At 39.5% G+C, this 21606-nt stretch overlaps 1 protein-coding gene across 3 annotated transcripts in view; it reads left to right on the forward strand.

Annotated features, from left to right (window-relative positions):
* The window catches only part of MPPED2 (metallophosphoesterase domain containing 2), a 123397-nt gene that overhangs the window by 18882 nt on the left and 82909 nt on the right, over positions 1–21606 (forward strand). The gene's annotated exons all lie outside the window — the stretch shown is intronic.

Below are 21606 nucleotides of genomic sequence, written 5' to 3' on the forward strand. Positions count from 1 at the left end.
TTTTAAGTTTCTAGCAAGCATCAATTTTTTAGGTGTTAACCCTGAACACAGCTGAAAAAAATCCTGATGTGTCCCATGAGGTCAGGAGCGGCCTTCACAGTTGATGGGAATGACCTACAATTTTGGATGTATTGCCATATCATTTTCCAGCAAAAACATTATTGTTCTATTTTAATCTGTCCATACAATCCTATCTTGTAAGACTTAATTTTGTCCCTGTTTTGCATTTATCATTCTTTACCCAGGCATTCCTTGAAACTAGAGCTGCAAAGGTTCTCAAAGATGTTGACTGATTTCTTTTGAGAATTGTTTGTGCATTTTGAAACAAATAGACAGTTCCCTCAAAGCACAGCATCACTATTCTATCAGCAAGCACATTGAACTGATAACATATATTCATTCAGCACACTGTAGACAGCTTTCCCTCCTGTTGGGCAGTAGTGTGGGGAAGGCTGAGGAGAGTGTTTGTGCATAAGGTGCCGGAAGCACATTATGTGCAGTATTTGTAACAGAAGGCCTTGCTAAAGTATTTACCACATTTGCTGTGTGTGTGATGCAAAGAATTGAACGCAGTGACTGGGAGCAGCAGGGTCAGCACATCACTTTGAAATGTTAACCACTATATCAAGTTTGTGGAGAAGTAATAGCATTATTACTGTACATCAGCTTTCAGTCTATAATACAGAGAATACAAGGCCAAGCTTACTGTGTTTAAGCTGCTCTTCAGCTGAAAACTGACTCCAAGTCATGTATTGTGCCCTGGCATTCTCTCCCTTGTTTCTACAATTCTAGACCGCTGGAAAGGAGAAAGGTTTTTGTTAACCCTCTGTTTCCTTATGGGTTCAGAGTTGGCACGGACATTGTGACTGAGCCTTCAAACTGGCACCAGCTTTTCAGTAGTTATGTGCAGTAGTTATAGCTAGGGGGTGGTGAGGTAGGCGCCCGCCAGGGGCACAGGCAAGCCCCCCCCTTGGCTAAATCGGCTAAAAATATGTCTATAAATATGCCTATAAATAAAAATACTGAATATTGCCTCATAAGAAATGGTTTTTAATAGAGGGTGAATTGAATGGGTGGATAAGAGGTGGAAAGAAGAGCTAATTTGTCAATGGCCAGGGGGCGCAATCTGGACGGTTCCGTCAGGGGCGCAAGATCACCTAGCTACGGCTCTGGTCGTATGTGGGGTGGTGGAAGCCGCCTTCCAAACCCCGCTGCTGGTTGCTTGGATGGGGCTATGGGTGGGCAGTGGTGAAGTGAGGTTGAAGCCACGAAGATACCCTAGCAGGAACACTGCATTGGCAGCAGCAGTCCTGCCAGTACGACTGTGCAGCCCCAGCCTTGGCACTGCCCTGCCACCAGCCCTGTCTAGGTAAGCAGCAGCATAGGAAAGGGGGCTCTGCCCCACCACGCTTGGTACTTCTAAAGCTCTTGAAACTAAACAAACTTTTTAAAGGCCATCTCTCTGTAAATATGCATTCGTTTTGTCTTGAGTTTTCGTCTCGAGAAAGAGCCGTGTCTCGTTTTGTAAACACTGCGTAGCAATTTGTATTTCAAATACATCGCAGTGATTGACTGAGGTGAGGGGGGGGGGGGGGAATCCCAGAACACTTCTTAGCACAAGCACTTCCAGGGAATTAATGAGAGATCAGATTGCCAACCCAAGCTTTCGGATCCTTCGGAGATTGTTTTACTTGTTTGTGCAAAGTTTCTAGACTATTTTGTCTACTAGGGATGCTATCATTATAATGAGGCAGTGCGGATCAAATACAGCAATACAAGTTTTTAGACATCCTATGAGAATTAAAAGGGAGATAATAATCCTCTAGGGGCATTATTTTTTTGCACTGTGACCTTTGATTGTGTTTTGCCAGACTACTTTGCATCACTCCATCTTGACACGGCCGCTGTGTTAATGGCGAAAAAGCATACGCTTTGTTTATCTCTGAATTTGATACATCAGCTTGGCAACAAAACTAAGACCTTTAACTCATAGAGTTTTCACAATTTGTTGTTAATTATCTGTTACTATAAATTCTGTGCCTTGGGAAAAGGGGACTGTTTTGATGCGTGTTCATAAGTAGAACATTCATTTTTTTCTCTAGGCAAAAGGGAAAAACAACTTCTGCTTTCATTGGTTTTAAGAAAATTAACTCTTCTGAACATTTGCCGCCTTTTAGTTTGCTAGATCCCATTAATGGCAAGAGGATTTTGTAAGAAGATCCTTTACAATTTAGGCATGTTGAAGATTAGAGAAATGCACCTCAGTTTGTATGCAGAATTCACTTGTAACGAGATACAAGCACACTGGCTGCCTTTAATGATATGTATGCATTGTATGTGCCCAACCTATTGCCTTGAGCCAATTTATTTCTTTAAGGAGGTTAGACAATTTCCCCCCAGTTTTAAATGACTTTAGCTCCCTGTATTTTATGAGATGTTTATTTTGTCAGGGACAGAATTTAAGAGTTTGATCTCAAAGCCTTTGAAGTCAATAAAATTTCACCATTCAGTATGCAGTGTAGGCAGAGACAAAAAATCATGTTTTCCTGCAAATGTAACTAACCTTACCTTGGAAGATGGTTTTACCCTGTGTCACATTAGAAAGAAATAACGCTGTTTCATTTGGTGCTATGTGGAGGGCAACAGAGGCAGCCACACCTCCTGTCTAATAAAACACTAAAGAAATGTAATAAAATTGCAGGTGAACAGTGCCAACGGGAGCATTAGGCTGGAAACAAAATGAATAGAAGATGAAAGATGAACAATTGATTTGAAAGAACCAGAAAGCAACTTGCAAGAAAACAGGCACAGAATATAACTCTCTGCACATATCGTGCATCTACAGTTGCACTTGTCTGTCTGCGTATGCATTGGAAAGCAATCTTGCAGTACAGTTGAGAAAATGAATATCGCTTGCTATTATTGGAGTTCTGGTATCAGAGACGGACCAAGATTATGCATGTTTATTATGTCACTAACAAAAGTCCTTTTTAGCTGTTAATCCCTCCCCCAGCTCTCAAGTAATAGGCCATAAAGGTACACAAAAGGCAGTCTCAGAATGTTGATTACACGTGTAAGTTATGGTACTGATTAAAAGGTGTGTTGAAGGCAGAATGTGTGCAGAAGGCACATGAATCTGCAACACTGTAAAACAGGCTTCTTCAACCTCAGCCCTCCAGGTGTTTTTGGCCTACAACCCCCATGATCCCCAGCTAGCAGGACCAGTGGTCAGGAATGATGGGAATTGTAGTCTCAAAACAAATGGAGGGCCGAGGTTGAGGAAGCCTGCTATAGAAGCTCATCTGGTTGGCCACTTTGAGAACAGGATACTGGACCAGATGGACCACTGGCCTGATCCAGTAGCTCTTACGTTCTTGTGAAACTAAGCAGGTTGAGTTCTATCACGGAACATAAGCAGCTACCTTACATCACATCAGACCACTGTTCTATCAACCCTTTGGGGTTGGAAATGAATTTTCTCTTGGAATATTTCCCTGTCTGCCAATGTAGCATAAAGTGCCAAAATTACAAATGGAGTATTTAGGAGTATATTCACAGGAATATATTTGTTAAAATGTTAACAAAACTTTCATTGGAGGCACCTAAGAGATGAACCTTGTTTGCATGCTCATGGGGGGAACTATTTAAGTATGTGCTATTGATTCAAATAGGTTATCTGAAATATTAGAAACTCAGATATATAAACTCTGTGCCAAATGGCTCCTTAAACTGCCAAAACGGAATGCCCAGTTGCCATTTGAGGACCAGATGGCACAAAAGTCATATTTTTCAATGCAACTTTTTGGTTCCTCAAATGCATTCTGATTGTGCAGATAAAATATCATGGATAGAATTCTAAAGGATGTGTTGTTAGTGTGTGAAAACAGGCAAGATCCAAGGATCCTTAGGCATGCACCGCCAGATGGTGAAGATGCCAGGTGCTCGGGCATCTTCACTGGGTCACAAGTGGCCAATAGCTAGGTGCAAAATGCGCCTGGCTAATTTCAAAAGCTGGATATCTGATATCTGTGTCTATAATAAGGAAAATATCTTAGTCCCTGATCAAGTTGTTCTTACCTCTCTGCCTGTTACATGTTCAGTCTAATCAAAATAATCAGGTTGTCTTTTGTTTTTGAGCACAAAAGTGCAGCAAGCTGAACTAAAAACCTTCAGGTTTATCCTAGTCATACAGACCTATAGTCTATGCAGGGCAACAAGCAACTGTAATATAGTCATTTTGGTATGGATTGCTAACTATGAGACCAAAATTAATAAGAGGTCTCACAAAGTAGTCCCATGATCCAGGCTTTCCTACTAAGGAGAGCAAAAGAGAATGGAAATATTATCTAAACTGCTGAACTAAGAGTTATTTCCAGTACATCAATAATTGAGTATATTTAAATGTTCCATCAGTGTCACTGGATAGCCAGATAACTAGGAGTGTTTTTGCATAGGTTTATGTTGGCATGAGGATATGTAGAGATCATTAAGATCATTTGTAGAATATGGGTTGCCTAACAGAGATGTTCTGCAGATTTCTCAGGTTCCCTCCTCCCTAAGATCAATTTATCTCTTGCAATAGTTTGGATTATTAACATATTTACAAACTTAGTCCGTTCCGGAAGTCCATTCTTAAACTGAAATTGTTCTTAAACTGAGGCGCACTTTCCCTAATGAGGCCTCCCACCATTGGTGCCCTTCCACCATTCGGATTTCGTTCTTAGACTGAGGTAAAGTTCACAAACCGGGACACTACTTCTGGTTGTGCAGAGTTTGTAAATCGAATCGTTCTTAAACAGGACTGTTCTTAAACCGAGGTACCACTGTATGGCATATCCTCTCTATAGTTTGGGGATAAACAGTAAATTAAATATACTTATATTTTTACTTATTTGGGGGAATATCTATGATTTTACAATATAATACCTTTCTATGCAGGGAAACCAAATATGTAGAGACTATCCTACGTACTGACATATGTGTGCCTGCGCACATTTACTACGTTTGCACAACTTGTGCAATATGCAATGCCCAGGCATTAGAAAGTACAAGTGACTCATGCTTTCTGTTCCCCACATTTCTTACCACCCTGAGATGTACAGTGGTACCTCAGGTTAAGTACTTAATTTGTTTCGGAGGTCCATTCTTAACCTGAAACTGTTCTTAACCTGAAGCACCACATTAGCTAACGGGGCCTCCTGCTGCCGCCGCACCGCCAGAGCACGATTTCTGTTCTCATCCTGAAGCAAAGTTCTTAACCTGAGGTACTATTTCTGGGTTAGTGGAGTCTGTAACCTGAAGCGTATGTAACCTGAAGTGTATGTAACCCGAGGTACCACTGTACAAGGTATTTTCCATACCAAGGTATTTTCCAGTCCTGAGAAGATGCCAGCATCAAATGTTTAAGACGCAGTGTGAGCTTTCTGGTCTGAAATTACTGCACCACAACACTGCAAGACATTACGGGACCCAGCTACGGGTTCAGGTGGGTTAAACATAGACAGAAGAGTTGTTCCATTTCCAGGTACTATGGGTCATTTGCAAAAGTGGCAGAGGCTATTTAAACACTTGGGAGGTAGGAGATGCTGGTGTTTCCCCTAGTGTGAAACTTACTCCTTCATTATGGGGAGGGGAAAGGAATGAATCCACATGGGCAGTTTAAATGAGCCTATATTCCACTTTAAATATGCACCGGATATGCAGGGGAGAAAACCCGGCATGCTCTCTCAGGATGCTGTTAGGGCCAAGCAGAATCTCATTAGGGACAACTTCAAAGATCAGTTCCGCATGTCCATAAAAACAAGTGTAAATTATCTTGTGTGAGGTGGCTGTTAGCAGTTGCACTGTTACATTATGCATGATTCTAGACTGCTCATAGTATGAGCAAACTGCACTATGTTCCATTAGTGTTTTTCATTTTTATGCTAAGCCTTGCAGCTTAGCATTTTATTGGTGTTATTTTGGTATAATATATTATTTGACTTATTATTTATTTCCTATTGCTCTTGCTGTTAACATTGAAGCCAGGCTTATATAAGAGTAGGACGGCTCTTCAGTAGCTACATTATTAAAAAGCAATAACTCATACAGGCCACTCGGCTTTATTGACAGTTTGACCTGCTTTCACATTCCATTTTGAAGATTGCTACTTTGCCAGGACTGCATTCAGACTGAATCTAGAAATGCTTCCCTTGACACCTCATTGAATTTCTTACTGTTTATTTATGAAATTAATAAAATAGCAGGCTAGAAACTTATCAATGCACAGCTAATCTTCAGACGGCTGTCCTTCCACTATTCGTGGAACTGTAATAACGCTCAGGATATGTTAGAATTAAAAATGCTTTGAATTAACACGGATCAGTCTGGAGTGATCTTTTTTTTCCTATTGCAAAACTTGAAAAATATATTTAAAGTTCTTTTTGCTATACATATGCATGAGAGAGTAAGTTTGTTGCCTTGGAACCCAGTTTTGCTACTGCCAACTCTGCCGCTGGTTGTGAGATCAGGGGATATTCCTGCCACCAAAAGTGGGGCAGTGGCTTTCTCAATTTGCCCCTTGCACCCAAAATCTGCTCCAGAAGATTGGGGAATCCTATGTAATAGTGTAAGAGGTCTTCAAGGGGAGGAGAGAATAAGAAAACATCACCTCTCACTCTTTGTACTCATTGCATCTTCTGCTAGACCAAAAGCCTTCTGTGCAAAAGGAGTACTTCTATTTCATCCTTTCTGTTTCATATGTACGAAAACATAGTACAGTGGTACCTTGGGTTAAGAACTTAATTTGTTCTGGAGGTCTGTTCTTAACCTGAAACTTCTTAACCTGAAGCACCACTTTAGCTAATGGGGCCTCCTGCTGCCGCTGCATGATTTCTGTTCTCATCCTGAAACAAAGTTCTTAACCTGAGGTAATATTTCTGGGTTAGCAGAGTCTGTAACCTGAAGCGTATGTAACCCAAGGTACCATTGTAAAACCAATGTATACACAATCCTATACGTATCTACCCAGCCATAAGTCCTGTTGAGTTCAGTGTGCCTTTCTCTCTTGTAGGAGGCATAGGATTGCAGCCTTAGTATTTTTCAATAAGATTTCCCCCATGCATGTTAAAAATTTGAAATAGATTTATTTATTTTGGTGTTTGTTTGTTTTTTAAAAAATGATGATGAAAGCAGAAAGAGATTTAGCAAAATGGAAATCATGCCCATTATCGTGACTTGGAAAAATATTTTGCAATTAAAATGGTGATCCTACCAAAAACCGTGTTAACAAGGCAGGGCAATTACAGCAGAGCAAGAACTGTGTAATAAATAAGAAGTGTAATGAACACTTGTGGTTCGAGGGCCCGATCCCCCCCAAAGTGGAATGAATACACAAGGACACGTGATATAAGGTTAATGGGCAAGAAAAGGCCACAACTTTATTGATTACAGCAAGTGAAAAGGTATTGGCTTAGGCATTGGATTACGTCAGCTGACTCCACCCCCTCAGAGAGGGGTGAGTCTGAAACAAGGGGGGTTTATTCACCAGTAGGTGGAGCCTGTTGATGCTAATCCAACTATAGGCTCTCCCCTGATGTCACCGAGGGTCGTGCCATGGCCTCCCGCCAAGAAGGCATCGGACAGAATACACGACCGCCAGATTCCTTTAACGGAATACCCAAAATTGAAGGCATAGGCGATGGCCACACCTAGCCCTTTGAAACCATGACACATTATTCCAGTGCCTAACCTACCCACCAATACCACGAAAGTTGTGACGATTGCTACGAGGTAGGCGAAAAAACCCAAAAGCCTAATGCCAAATGGAAAAATTCCTACCAGGCCCCCCAGACAACCAGGGCGACCAACCTAAGGTCCATAGCAAGGCCAAGGAAAACTAAGACCCTGAGCTCAAAGGGCGTGGAGGGTGGGTGACTCGCGACGGGACAACGAAGAGTGAGGCCGAGGAGGGGCTGGCGCCGCAGTATTAAGGCTGCTGTACACGCCCCCTCGGAGGCACCTGGTTGGGTGCCTTCCGATGGGCGTGGGCGCCAGCCAGGTGAGTGGGAGGCAGGGGGCTAACGCCCCCTGCTAGAGGCGGGGCTCGGGCTCCCGCCCACAACCACTCCCCTCTCTTCAGGAGGAGAGTCTTTACGGGATCTGCTATGGTACACACCAAGAACATTCAGCCCTGACTCCCTTTACTTGTCAATCGCTATGTCTGTTTTGAAAGTTTGGTGTTGGTGTAAATATAATAAAAAATGAGCCACGGGCGTCTCTCCTACTGCATCTGTTAACAAATGAATCTTCAGGATTGCTTGTTCAGCATGGTCCCTGAAAAACGTGGTACTTTTCAAATTGGTTAATTAATGGGCACATAATCAAATCTGAACGAGTAATATTAAAGTTGGACTCTATCTGGCCACCACTATTTCCATATTTTCAGTTAAGTAAGCCCCTTTGGCAAACTTCTGAAAAACTCAGATCAAAAAAAGGATATAGCAAATGCTTCGACCAGCTATCCCCAACATTCGAAAATAAGTGTGAGAAAGATCTGTTAACAGATTAACTTCATTAAAGAAATGGAACAACTTGGTTGTTCAATACAATACTATTATTAATAAGAGTCAACCTTAAGGGGAAAATTAAAATTCATATAACACCCTATGGGAAAACAAAATTTATAAAACCAATGCAAGAAGTTGGAGAGCAGCCAAAACAGACTTTGTAGATTATTTTTGGTCAAATATATGTTGAAATAAAAATATTATAGATTATTACTATTATTATTATTAAAAGCTGGATATACAACCAGTCACATTCCTCTTGATATGTGCATGGTCATGCCTCAGGTGCAACTTGAAAAACAAAAATCCTCTTCCTATATCAGAATGGGTAAGAAAAATATGGGAAACACCTTACTATTTAAAGCAACATATAAAACAATAGCCAGAAGAAACCCCAAGCAAATTAATTAATTAAAAGATGGAAGTTTCTGAAGTGAGAAAATTCTACCTTTCTGCCATTGTAAAAAACATCAAATTACTGTTTAAATGGGGGGGAGGGTATATACAATGTACAACATATGAGCTGGTTCTATAATTTTTATTCTCTTTCTTTTGTGTAACTTGTTATAAAAACAATATTTTAGGTATTTTAGCCAAATATACTTATTTTTCCCCTTCTTTTAAATCCTAATGATATTTTTCAGTTGTTACGCAATTCTTCTCGTGCATCTTCCCCCCCTTTTTACAGTTTCAAGCCAAACAGATTCACATTAGTGGTGGTGTTTCATGACATTCGTTTCAGAATACTACTATTATTTTTGCTTTATTGTTCAGAAAGCCTTTCGTTATTATTCTTTTTCACAGTGCTTCTCCAGTTCTTTTGTTTGTTAATGCGTGTACTAGTACACACAGCAGACAGGCTCTGTCCTTTCGGGTTTTTTGCATTTCCGTCCTTTCTATGGTAATTCTATGTGCATATTTTACACCTACCCATAGTCTACTGAGCAAAGTTGCTATTTGTCTTTACTTTGTTTTCCACAACATAATTTCAAGCATATATTTAGAGTCCATGACTTATGTGATTCCCCCCTTCCAAATTTATGTCTTGTGTGCACCTTTATTGCAATCTATTTTGGACTGGTATAAATTCCTGGTGAATTTATTTGGTCATATTTTCTTGCCGAATATTATGATTTGTAGTATTCTTTTCTGGAGCAGTTTTGTTGATTATTGTTAATAATTGTCACATGATTAGGTAAAAAATTTCCTGGATAAAAAAAGTGTTAAAATAATAATTTTAATGTACTTGCAGATATATATGGAACATAAATATATATGAAAAAGTTGTTGAGTACAACTTATTATAGATTTGACTAGTGTTGAATCTATTCCAGTTATTCAATTTGACTTACATTCTGTTCATTATGTTATTAACAGAACAGTCTAATGTCTACTCAGAAGTAAGACCTACTCAGTACGTCTGTATAGGATTGCAACCTATAAAAGGATGTGTTTCCAAAAGTGGAACCATTTATCATGGACGTTGCAAGTATGTAGTCTTCTTCGATGGAGCAGTGGATTGATAGATGACCGACAGAATAGTTTGCAATGCTGATTTTTTAAATCTTGAAATGTCTTTAGGACTGTATGCAGATAAATATTTTCTCCTTGATCGTTGCTACCTTTCTAATTCATTGGCATCCTTTGTGTCATTACATTAGCCAAACCTCATTTAGCAAAAGACTGACATAGGAAGAAAGATTCACTTTATTTTTGAAGCCCTTCATTTTATTTGACCATGGCTGATGATGTTTGAAATGGCCAAGAGATAAAAAGTAGCAGTGATAGTCATGCTGTAGGGTTGCTAACAGGGCATGAAATAACATCTGGCCAATGGACACTGGAGGTCTGATTCTCCACTGTAGCAGCTGATTGAAATGTTCCTTTGCCAGGTTTGGCAGTTCATGTGGCATTCATGTCACACTGTCCCTGGGGAAACAAATCAAGCAATTGTGAAGTGATTCTGCTGAACGGAGGCTGCAAAGCTAACACTGCACAGCTCCACCTTTCATTCTTGATGTGAGTGTGTGCTTTTCAAGCTGTTTTTAAACTCAAGAATGAAAAACGGCTAGGTGGTTTGCTGGGAGAACAAAAAGCACGACATGGAGCTGCAACATGGAGCGGTAGAATAAGAAAGGGAAGTTTGCAAAGTACAGCACCCTTTACATTCAATTACATTTCACCCTCTGACACACCGATAACGTAGTGAGAAGTATGAGAGAAGGTAAAACCAGCTCTTTTTATTTCAAAAGTTTTAATTTACTGTATCAGAAGCAAAAAGAATTACACCTTTTACCAAAAGTCCGTGGTTTAGCTGTTTAGAGTATACACATGCTTATGATTTATATCACCTTAATCTTTGTGCTCCAGTACACAGCAACAAAAACACTGTCACAGCTAATATTCCTGTAGCAATTACAGTCATACCTCGGGTTGAATATGCTTCATGTTGAGCGCGTTTGAGTTGCGCTCCGCGGCAACCCGGAAGTAACGGAGCGTGTTACTTCCGGGTTTCGCCGCTCACGCATGCGCAGACGCTCAAAATGACATGTGCAGAAGCGGCAAAAAGCGACACGCACATGCGCAGACGTGCCGTCGCTAGTTGTGTTTGCTTCTGGATGCGAACGGGGCTCCGGAACAGATCCCGTTCGCATCCCGAGGTACCACTGTATAGTGTTTGCTCTGTGTACAACTGCCTTTTAGATTATAGATAGAGATAGATATAGATAGATGATAGATAGATAGATAGATAGATAGATAGATAGATGATAGATGATAGATAGATAGATAGATAGATAGATAGATAGATAGATAGATAGATAGATGATAGAGTGGGAGAGATAAAATGTCCAGTGGTATCATGTTAAATTCCTATGGTGTTAGATTTTTACCAAACAGTTGCCCTGGTGTGAGCATATCCAGGCTTTACCTTCTTTTAATTTCTTTGGCTTGATACTTCAAATGGTCATGCTCAGCAGACAGAGGAATAACAAGACAGAAAGTCTACAACCCTTGCTATGTCTTGGTCATAGTTTATTTATCAAAGGTCAAGGGGAAAGTAATGCACTGGATCATGTTTATATGTCTCCTGTCACCACACTCTGCATGAGTGATTGTTGGGCAGAATAGTTTGCAGTAGTCGGCGGTATCCTTTAGTTAGCCAGTTGGAGAGGGCATTTTATGTTTAGTGCTAGCGTCAATTGAAGTTGTATGTGCTTCAATGAGCCCATGATGCACAGATCTAGGAACTTCACATTATTTCTTGCAGTACAAATAATCACAAAGATTAATCACTTTATTTTAGAAATCTACCTTGGCGATTAGGGCCTTCCAATAACTGGAGAGTTTGCAGTCAGCTATAATGTCTTAGCTTTATATTAGATGGTAGCAGCAGTAATCAGAAACTTCAAGTGTAATACTTATTGCATTATTGTTACATACAGTTCCCTTTACCACAACTTTAGTGGACATTTAAAGGAAATTTTAAATGTGTACATGCCATTAAAGACCCCCAAAATTTAATATTGCTCCCAATTTTCTAGCATACCCATGTCTGTAGCTACTACGTTCTTGAATATTTCAGCGTGAAAGGAATTTCAAAAGATTTCTGGAGTTGGCTGAATTATTCATTGCCAATTTAGCTCTTTGTTCTGTAAATGGAGCATTTGAACCAACTCTGATTTCTCCAGTTGCATTTGTTATTCATATTTGCTGACCAAGTAGTGTGAAATATTCTGGTCGATGGTTATTCAGAAAAATCCTCATTCTGACCATTCCAAGTGTGTGATAGTTTATAAAATCACCTCATATTGTTTCTACTCTGTGGCTTGATGGCTAGTGATTTTATAAAGAGCCTGGCGAATAATCAATAATTATGCCACTAAAATAGATAAAATAAGAATGAACAAAAAGACAGCAATACATTCTTAAGCTTATATGCTTAGAAATCCTGTAGCAATCTGCACAACTTAAGGACTTGCATCTGGGTATAAGACATAGCCCTGAGGTGTCCCCCCATCCCCAATGTTCCACTTTATTTATTTTGATAAGTATGATATATAGCAAAATAGAAGGAAAACAATAAATTGAAGGGAAAATACATGTAAAATAATTGTTTTTGCTAGTGGTTGGAAACAAGCTCATAGAACTCAAATAATTTTTGTATAGGAACTCAAGTGCACGCATGAAGGTCTGTTGCCAACAAGCTTTGCCCTATTCATTTCAATGAAGACAGCACATTTCTTTTGAAGGGTTTTATGACTTGGTTTATTCCATAGAAATGAGTGGAAGAGCTCATACATATCGTATTTTTCCATGTATAAGATTAGGTTCCCCCCTAAAAAATAATGTCCAAAATTTGGGGGCGTCTTATACACGGATAGATCTCCCCCCATTTTCTTAAATGGGAGTCCCCAAAAATAGGGGGCATCTTATACATGGGGACGTCTTATAGACGGAAAAATACAGTACCGGTTTCCATCAGTGTTCGTATGGGCACAATCTTTTTGATTGGAGAGAGGTGTCTGTTTCTTGGCATAGTTGCGAGCCTGTATGGCATGTTTTCCAATCAAAGTAAGATACATTTTCATAATTTGGAATACACTACCATTGAGCAATGATCAAAATACAGAATTTGCCAGCGTAAACACACACACATATATGCGATCAAACACCAACTTAACAAGCAGAACAAATCATCCAGTACTCTACACCTGTTGAAACAGAGTGGTCTTCACCATCTTCCTAATTAACTGTTACCACCTTGACCAGCAGTTGTCATACTTTTTTGTGTGGATCGCTTGGAAACTACTGTGCTTCCCAGCAGACCACAGAAACCTTTACACTGATGATCGTCAAAGCCATTGCTTTATTATGAAAATCATGGACCCTAAGCCAGGACCTTGTTAGCTGGTTGATTGATAAATCCAGCCTTGGCCAAAACAGCCTCTTACAAGCCAGGGTTCACAAGTTGAGAGCCATTATCAGGGATGCATACTACCTTTCCCTTCTTCATTTCCACTCAGGATTGAATTCTCCTTCCTTTGGCAAAAATAGCTTCGCTTTCTCTTACGTTAACAATCTGCCTTTCCTGCTGCAGTCCACACAACACCTTCTGTTCTGCTCTGAAGTGTCCCTCAGCCCTCTGGAACAGATTTGAGGGGGCATGCAGGAAGCTTTAGTGGGAAGGGAGAATAGGCAAAAGTAACTTTCCCTTCTCCTATACTAATGGACTTCTCCATTGGACCCAACATTGTTCCACAAGTTCTCCAATAGCCACGGCAAGTCATGTTTTTACCATGGCTCCATAATCATTTCTAAATAAGTAGATGGAGTCTTTTGTCTTAAAGTGCAATCAGCAGGATTGCATTTGCATTGCTCATAAGTAAATCACATAAGTGAAATTACATTTCCTGAATCTAATTCTGCATCATAAAATGTTATGTTGTGCAGCTTGTTTCTTTCTCAGCCTTGAGCTTCTTATATGTTGACAATTTTCTTTTACACTTGAGAATAAGCAGATACATACTCACTTTATTAGGCATAGAAACTGGCATTCTCTAGTGCGTGGCACCATCAGTCTTGCAACTCAACTACCGAAAGTGGAGACAAATTTAGAAAGCAGTTTTCATATATTCAAAAATCTCATGTGCTGTTGCATATGAAATGTTTGCTAATCTTATTTTCTCATTAGTGGCAGCTTCTGCTCAATAAGTAGTAAGGCTTTAACTTTGATTTGTGGATGTGTACAATGAAGCATTTCAGTATGTTTCACTCCCAACTGACTTGTGTTATAATTGCTAACTTTATGGCCATGTTTCGCTCTGTGTGTCTTTTACTGGTATAAAATTGAAGGTAAAACAATTTTTAAATTGAGTTTCTAAAACTAACCTTGAGGCAATTTTTTATCTTGACTATAATTCATTTTTGTAACTCACTGAAAAATAAATGATTTAACACAGGAAGAATAATTGTTGACCACATAAGTCAGTAAAACTGATGATAAATGGGAATGTCTCAGGTATTCCCTCTGAGAAAGTCTTAATTCATTAATTTTTGAAGATGGAAGGATAGACACAGTGTACATAGATAACTTTCTGTGTGGTTGTCCGCAAAACCTCTGCTTATTAAATTATAGAAGCATTATATATTAATATAAAGAAGGCCCATTTTCTTCAAGGTCCCTTCTTACAATGCTGTTGACTTTTTATTTGTTTTGTTTAAACTAAACACTTTGAATGAGTCATAACAAAGGCATAGCAATGTTCATGGGCAACTATATTTTTGTTTTATGCTAAGGGGAAACAATTTCTGTGGAATTGTTAGTTCTGAAAGGAATGGTTAGCAACAATAATCAGTGCTCAAGGCCAAGCTATTTGAGAACCGCAACTGAAGAAAGGGTTATAAACATATCCTAAAAGCAGAGTAAGGGTATTTCAGAACCTTATTTCTGAAGTTTGGAATGAAGGGCTTTCTCAAACAGAATGCCAGGCTGTTTCTCTGTTGACAATGTTGTCTATTAAATTATTTGGAATTAATATTTTTGTTCTTGGGGCAAAAGTTGATTATTATTTTTTTAATAAAAGAAGACTGTTAGTTGTTTAAAAAATATCATGCACAAAATTGCTTACAGTCACATTTTAGCAGATAAACAGATTTAACTGTTCTTGCTATGCAGATACTGTATTGGTATTAGTTCAGATGTGGACTCTTTGGAAAATTAACTATGCTAACACTTTATACCCAGAACCCACTGTTGGATTGTGGGTTCACTGACTCCATCATCAGATCTTTCTTATTATGCAAATGAATACATAATTCAAACTAATGTGAAACTAGTTAAGAAATTTGTTTAGATTAACAGAAATGTTTCTGCCCCCCTAAAGTTCTTTGGGGAGAGTATGTGATCCTGAAGCTCACAAGGAAAGAATATCTCATTATCCTTATCATTTTTCTTTTCGTGACTTAAAATTTGGTCATTGATCCAGTCAACAAAAAACATTTTCTCCTTGCCGCAGATGTTTTACATCTTCCTTTTACATTTATATACATTTCTGCCAAGGCATTCTAGAAGGTCAAAATAATAGATGCAATGCAAAGGAGTAATGGGAAAGAATAGAATATATCATGCAAAGCAGTAAAGGGAAAGAATAGCAGAAACCAATCACATTCAAGTACCAGCTCTTGCATAATGTTACATCATAGTTACATATTTACTAGTTTACATAATAGGTGCTGCTCTGCTATTCATTAGGATTCCTTATCCCTTAAGCCTGTTGCTTAAAAGTGAATACAGTATATTACCGTATTTTTTGCTCTGTAAGACTCAATTTTTCCCTCCTAAAAAGTAAGGGGAAATGTGTGTGCGTCTTATGGAGTGAATGCAGGCTGCACAGCTATCCCAGAAGCCAGAACAACAAGAGGGATTGCTGCTTTCACTGTGTGGCGATCCCTCTTGATGTTCTGGCTTCTGAGATTCAGAATATTTTTTTCCTTGTTTTCCTCCTCCGAAAACTAGGTGCATCTTGTGGTCTGGTGCGTCTTATAGAGTGAAAAATACGGTAAATGTTTTTGCCTAAAGCCAATCAAAATATAGTTTGATAAAGAGCTGTAGTCAGGATCCAAAAAAAGCTATTTAGACATGCCCAAAGACTTATGCATGCTCAGTGGGATTTTTGACTTCTCTTACAACTATTTGACCCAACTGTATCACAAACATTTCACAAAAAGTTGCTTATACCATGTGGCTATTGGGGAAATTTATCCAATATCCAAAACTGTTTGCACATCTCTTGGAATTGTTTGCCAAGTAAAGATGGAGGCAATTGTAATTTGCCGGGCAAAAACCCACTCCAGTTTCAACTGGTGTTTTGGCTGCGGTTCTGTCTTTTGTGGAAGGAAAGCTTAATCATATAGCAGAGCAGCCGGCATGACTGGTACCTTTTGTGATGGAATGAAGATTGAATTGCATCTTATCCCTGGAGAGGGGGACGCCTTTAGGTTAGAAAATGAAACCTCTGCAAAGACACTACAGAAGCTCTCTTTTGCACTGTATATTTTGCTTCTAGATGAAAAGGGAGCACAGCAGCTTTCTTATGCTACAAGTATGTAATAAAGTTATCGTCCTTCTGACCAAATATTTGGGGAAGTAAAAATTAGCTTCAATTTCAGAGTTATTCTGTGGAGAGCAGGAGCTCATTTTAGCAGTGCATTTTTCACACAGCACTGTTAAACTATCGAAATCATTTCCATAAGGTAGGTATAGCATGGCTACCAATGCCTTTACAAGAGGTTTACACAAATGCTTGGAGGAAAAGGCTTTATAAGGCTACTAGCCATGATGGCTGCGTTCTGTATCCATGCCTTTGAACGTCAGTTGCTGGGCGCCACAAGTAGAGCTGTCACTTGTGGACTTCCCATAGGCATCTCCTTGGCCAACCTTGATGCATAGACTTCATGACTGGAGAAACTCTTTGATACAATGCAAACTTGAAATGAGCATGACTTATATGTACTTGATTCTTAGCCCTGAATGTATGACTTCCAAAATTTGAACTTTGATTCAGTGCTTGCAAGATGATGTCACGGGAGCCCTTGTGATCCAGTAACTGAACATAGTGTTGGACTGGAATCAGTGACTTGAGCTTGAGATCCAAGGCCTACTACATAGGCAGTAGGGAGCCCATAGGCTCATGTAAATCACTGTCTCACTAAGAAGATAGTAAAGGTAAAGGGACCCCTGACCATTAGGTCCAGTTGTGACTGACTCTGGGGTTGTGACGCCCATCTTGCTTTACTGGCTGAGGCAGCCGGTGTACAGCTTCCGGGTCATGTGGCCAGCATGACTAAGCCACTTCTGGCGAACCAGAGCAGCGCACGGAAACACCGTTTACCTTCCCGCTGGAGCGGTACCTATTAATCTACTTGCACTTTGATGTGCTTTTGAACTGCTAGGTTGGCAGGAGCAGGGACTAAGCTCGGGAGCTCACCCCGTCACAGGGATTCGAACCGCCGACCTTCTGATTGGCAAGTCCTAGGCTGCACATTATTTACCTATTTTGTGCAACTTTGATTTATGTGTAGGGGGAAAAACTATTTAAAGCTCTGACCATTAGGAGTTAGTAGCTTATGTTTTAAATTATGCCCAGTGTTGAATTAACATTGCTATTTTATATAAACTGGATTACATTCTTTGATTTAACATACATTTCCAAACCTATCTTTTGCATTCTTAAGGAATACAAACTTTGTTTTATTTTAAAGGAATGGTGAAACCAAACATGTGACCTAACATCAAATTACACGTTTCTACAGTAAAATCACAGGATACAAGTATCTGTGATTAAAGGTTACCTGTTAATGATAAATAACAATCATCATCTTCACACATTGTTGCCTTGTCACTGTGAAGAGATACTTGATATTATTAATAATTTATACACAACTATTTAAGATACACATTACTACACAGTCCTTGTATATTGTGCCCTTGTTATAGCTTCACAAGTCTGGCAATAAGCCTGGGATTGCCAGCATTTTCCTGACAGACACTGTGCCATCAATTGCATGTCAGGTAGATATTCAGCAGGTTCCTATCACAGACTCTTTTAGGTAGGGGAAAGTTGCACTTATCAAATTTCTGACTCTTATGCTATATGTTAGTCCTATACATAGAACTTCTGTCAGAAGAAGAAAAAATATCACCCAGGACCATCAAGAAGACATTCCACTTTGATTCAAGTCCATTTCTTCTGGCTCATGTTGTAACATATTTATGTCATTTATGAATATCTCCTGAATTTTTCACATATACTGGAAGCCACACAGGAATGATTGAATGACCAAAGACAAGGAAATGTTAGAATTGATATACAATTTCTGCTTACCACAGGGATAGTGTTTTCAGCACTGTCTGCACAATGGAGATTATATCTGTACCAGCTTCAGGTCCTCCTGCATGAAGTGTGCAGATGCTATTCTGAGTTATTCTTAGCTGCCTCAGTTTAAATAATGACCTGAGCAAGACCTTAGTACCTCATCAAGATTATGAATCCTTTCTGCTTTCCCTCTTTCCTATCATCAGTTCATTTGGAACTCTTGAGAACTGTGCCATCCACAAGTGCCATCCTATAACATAGTATATGAAGTTCAATTCATTATCCTAAGGTCTGAACCAATGCCATTTTATTTCTCTCATTAAGACACTGTTATTACTGTGGTCCTTGCCAAAAAGGTTAGGGTTAAGAGCTTGTCAGCATTACTCCTCTTGGAAGAAGATCTTCTTGCTGTAACGTTCAGATACTTAATTCAAATTGATAGAATTACACCATGGGTGGGCTTGTTCTTCTATTTTATAGAGTTTGAAGAACTTGGCTTTGACTTCAAGTTTAGTAGCTTGAAGAATCCTGTAAACGGGTTGGATAAATCAGAACACATCTTTGATCTGCATTAAGGGATTACTAGTTATATAGCAGAGTCATTGCTATTGGATTTTCTTTCAAGCTATGCTGCTGATACACTGGGGAAGTCAGTTAACCTGTCAATTCCTGTAACCTATTCCCTGATCAAAGTTTTGGCAGGTTCTAGTTAATATCAACATCACTGGAATTCTTAGTTTAGGTTGCCATTCATCTTTAATATAAACTCTTCATTAAAGTGCTCCCTCTCTTTTCAGTGTAATGGCAGGGGACATTAACCAGGTGAATATTTTCCTTTCCTTTTATTTGTATACCAGGAAAAGCTTCTCTGTGTGTGGTCAGTCTGAATCGGGGCCAGGGTCAAAAATGTGCAAACCTATCACATATTTTACACATACATTTTTAGCAGGAAAAAGCTACAGACCCTTAAATGTACAGTGGTACCTTGGCTTACATACGCTTCAGGTTACATACGCTTCAGGTTACAGACTCCGCTAACCCAGAAATAGTGCTTCAGGTTAAGAACTTTGCTTCAGGATGAGAACAGAAATTGTGTGGCCGTATGGCAGAGGGAGGCCCCATTAGCTAAAGTGGTGCTTCAGGTTAAGAACAGTTTCAGGTTTAGTACGGACCTCTGGAACGAATTAAGTACTTAACCTGAGGTACCACTGTATAGGGAATCACAAGGCGAGATTACCAAATGAGAACCCAAAATGCACAATAAAAGAACATAAACCAGTAACCCCCACTCACAAACACATTTAAAAGGCCATTTAATGTTAATCCGCCCAAGGGCTGGTTGTAGAGAAACATTTTCGCCTAGCACCTAAAAATACCTAATGAAGGGGCCAGGCAAGCCTCCCATTGGGACAACCTCCACAAATGGATACACCTGTTCTCTTTTTGCCATCCTGCGGACCTCTCAGGGAGGAGGCACACAAAAAGGGCCTCAGATTATGATCGCAGGGTCTGTGTCCGTTCATTATTCACTCAGCTTCTGCCTCTAACGTATTCTGTCTCTCTCTCCCCATCTGTCCCATTACCCAGCCATTCTTATAGGGAAAAAGAAATTTGAAAATAGCAAATGTGTTTGGGAATGAGCTGGAGGAAGCTAGGGAAATATAGGGGGGGGGGAGCAAAAGGGAGTGTCACAGGTCTGATGTATTTATTCAAACCTAACACAGAGACACAGACCTGAACAAGGTACTCTATATAGCACTGAAAGCAGAAGTTCATTTTCTACTGAAGTGACATGAGGTCGATAAGATTGTAGCCATAAAGCACCAGATGTTTACTTTCTGGTGTTTTTTTCTAGAAAATTAAAAGGGAAAAAATTACCCACTGTTATTACAGAGGAAAGAAGGCACTAGATAAACATATGCTACGTTCATAATCACAGTTACACCTAGGTTGCCAGAATATTCTCAGTAAGTGAATTTTTGTCTGTGATAAATGCCTTATTAATTTATGAACGTTGTGGGGGGAAATCCATTTAATTGTATGTTACTGTTCAGATTTGCTAAACGTTTATATAGGCCATATAATTATTCAGTCAACCCATTATTTTGGCTTTCTGCTTAACAATATATGCAAGAGTAAGCAAAATCTGTGATTATAGATAATACCTTTGCCATCTAAAAGGAGGAAGAGGCACAAAACCAAAACAAGATGTTACTTAAGAATTAATGGTTATTCCTTGCATTCTGGCAACAGGGCAATAACTTACCTATTTGTCAACTATTTGTGTTGGATTAAGCCTGCAACCCTATCCCTTGGTATCAATAGCTGAGTGGTGGGGAGAACTGGGATGCAGCAAAGTGTCCTTTCCATCAGAGAGGACCAATCCTGTTGGGCAATAGTCAGTGGAAAGCCCCCAAAACCTGACATTTCACAGTGGGGCAACAGAGGTTTTAGATCTGCTGGATCCAAAATCCTACAATCCTTGGGTCCTTCAGCCATGCCAGTCTTGAGCTGACCATGGGGGAGGGTGAAGCCCCTGACTTCTGTGCTAGCCAGCAAGAGTGTTCACTGCTCTGCACCTCCCCAACCCCTCATTAGGATTGCTCTTCCTGGTGAATAACAGTTTTGCTGGATTAATAAGCCTTATATGATGAAATAGGTTTTCCCATTGCATGTATGAGTGAATGGCTCATGCTTCTAATTGCTTGATAATGTATCGTCAGTTGTTTTCATAAATATGGCCCTCTGAATTAAATTATGATGATCCACATTTCATTCTGGATTTTTTAAAAAATACTTTCAAGGCTGGTAAGTTTATGTATATCTTTTGAACTCAAAATGCTGTGTATGATAAACAATTCGCTTGCTATCTGGTAAACACTGTAAAGCACTTCATAACTAAATGATTAAGGCTACAATCCTTTAAATGCCTTCCTGGGAGTAAGTTCTATTGAATTAATGGGACTTCTGGGCATACTTGCATAGGATTTCACTCTAATATGGTACTGTTTAACAAGAGAAAAGTTGTACGATGCTGGGTACGGTACAGTATCTATGCTGTAGACTAACATTTACATTATGAAATAATTGGAACAATCTCCCCGAACAGTTGGTGCAGAAAATTCATGCAGAGGATTTCCATAAGCCTGTTTCATGTCTGCCAGTCATGGACACAGACAGCATGA

This window comes from Podarcis filfolensis (genome assembly GCF_964270895.1).
Source record: "Podarcis filfolensis genome assembly, chromosome: 1".
Lineage (NCBI taxonomy): Eukaryota > Metazoa > Chordata > Lepidosauria > Squamata > Lacertidae > Podarcis > Podarcis filfolensis.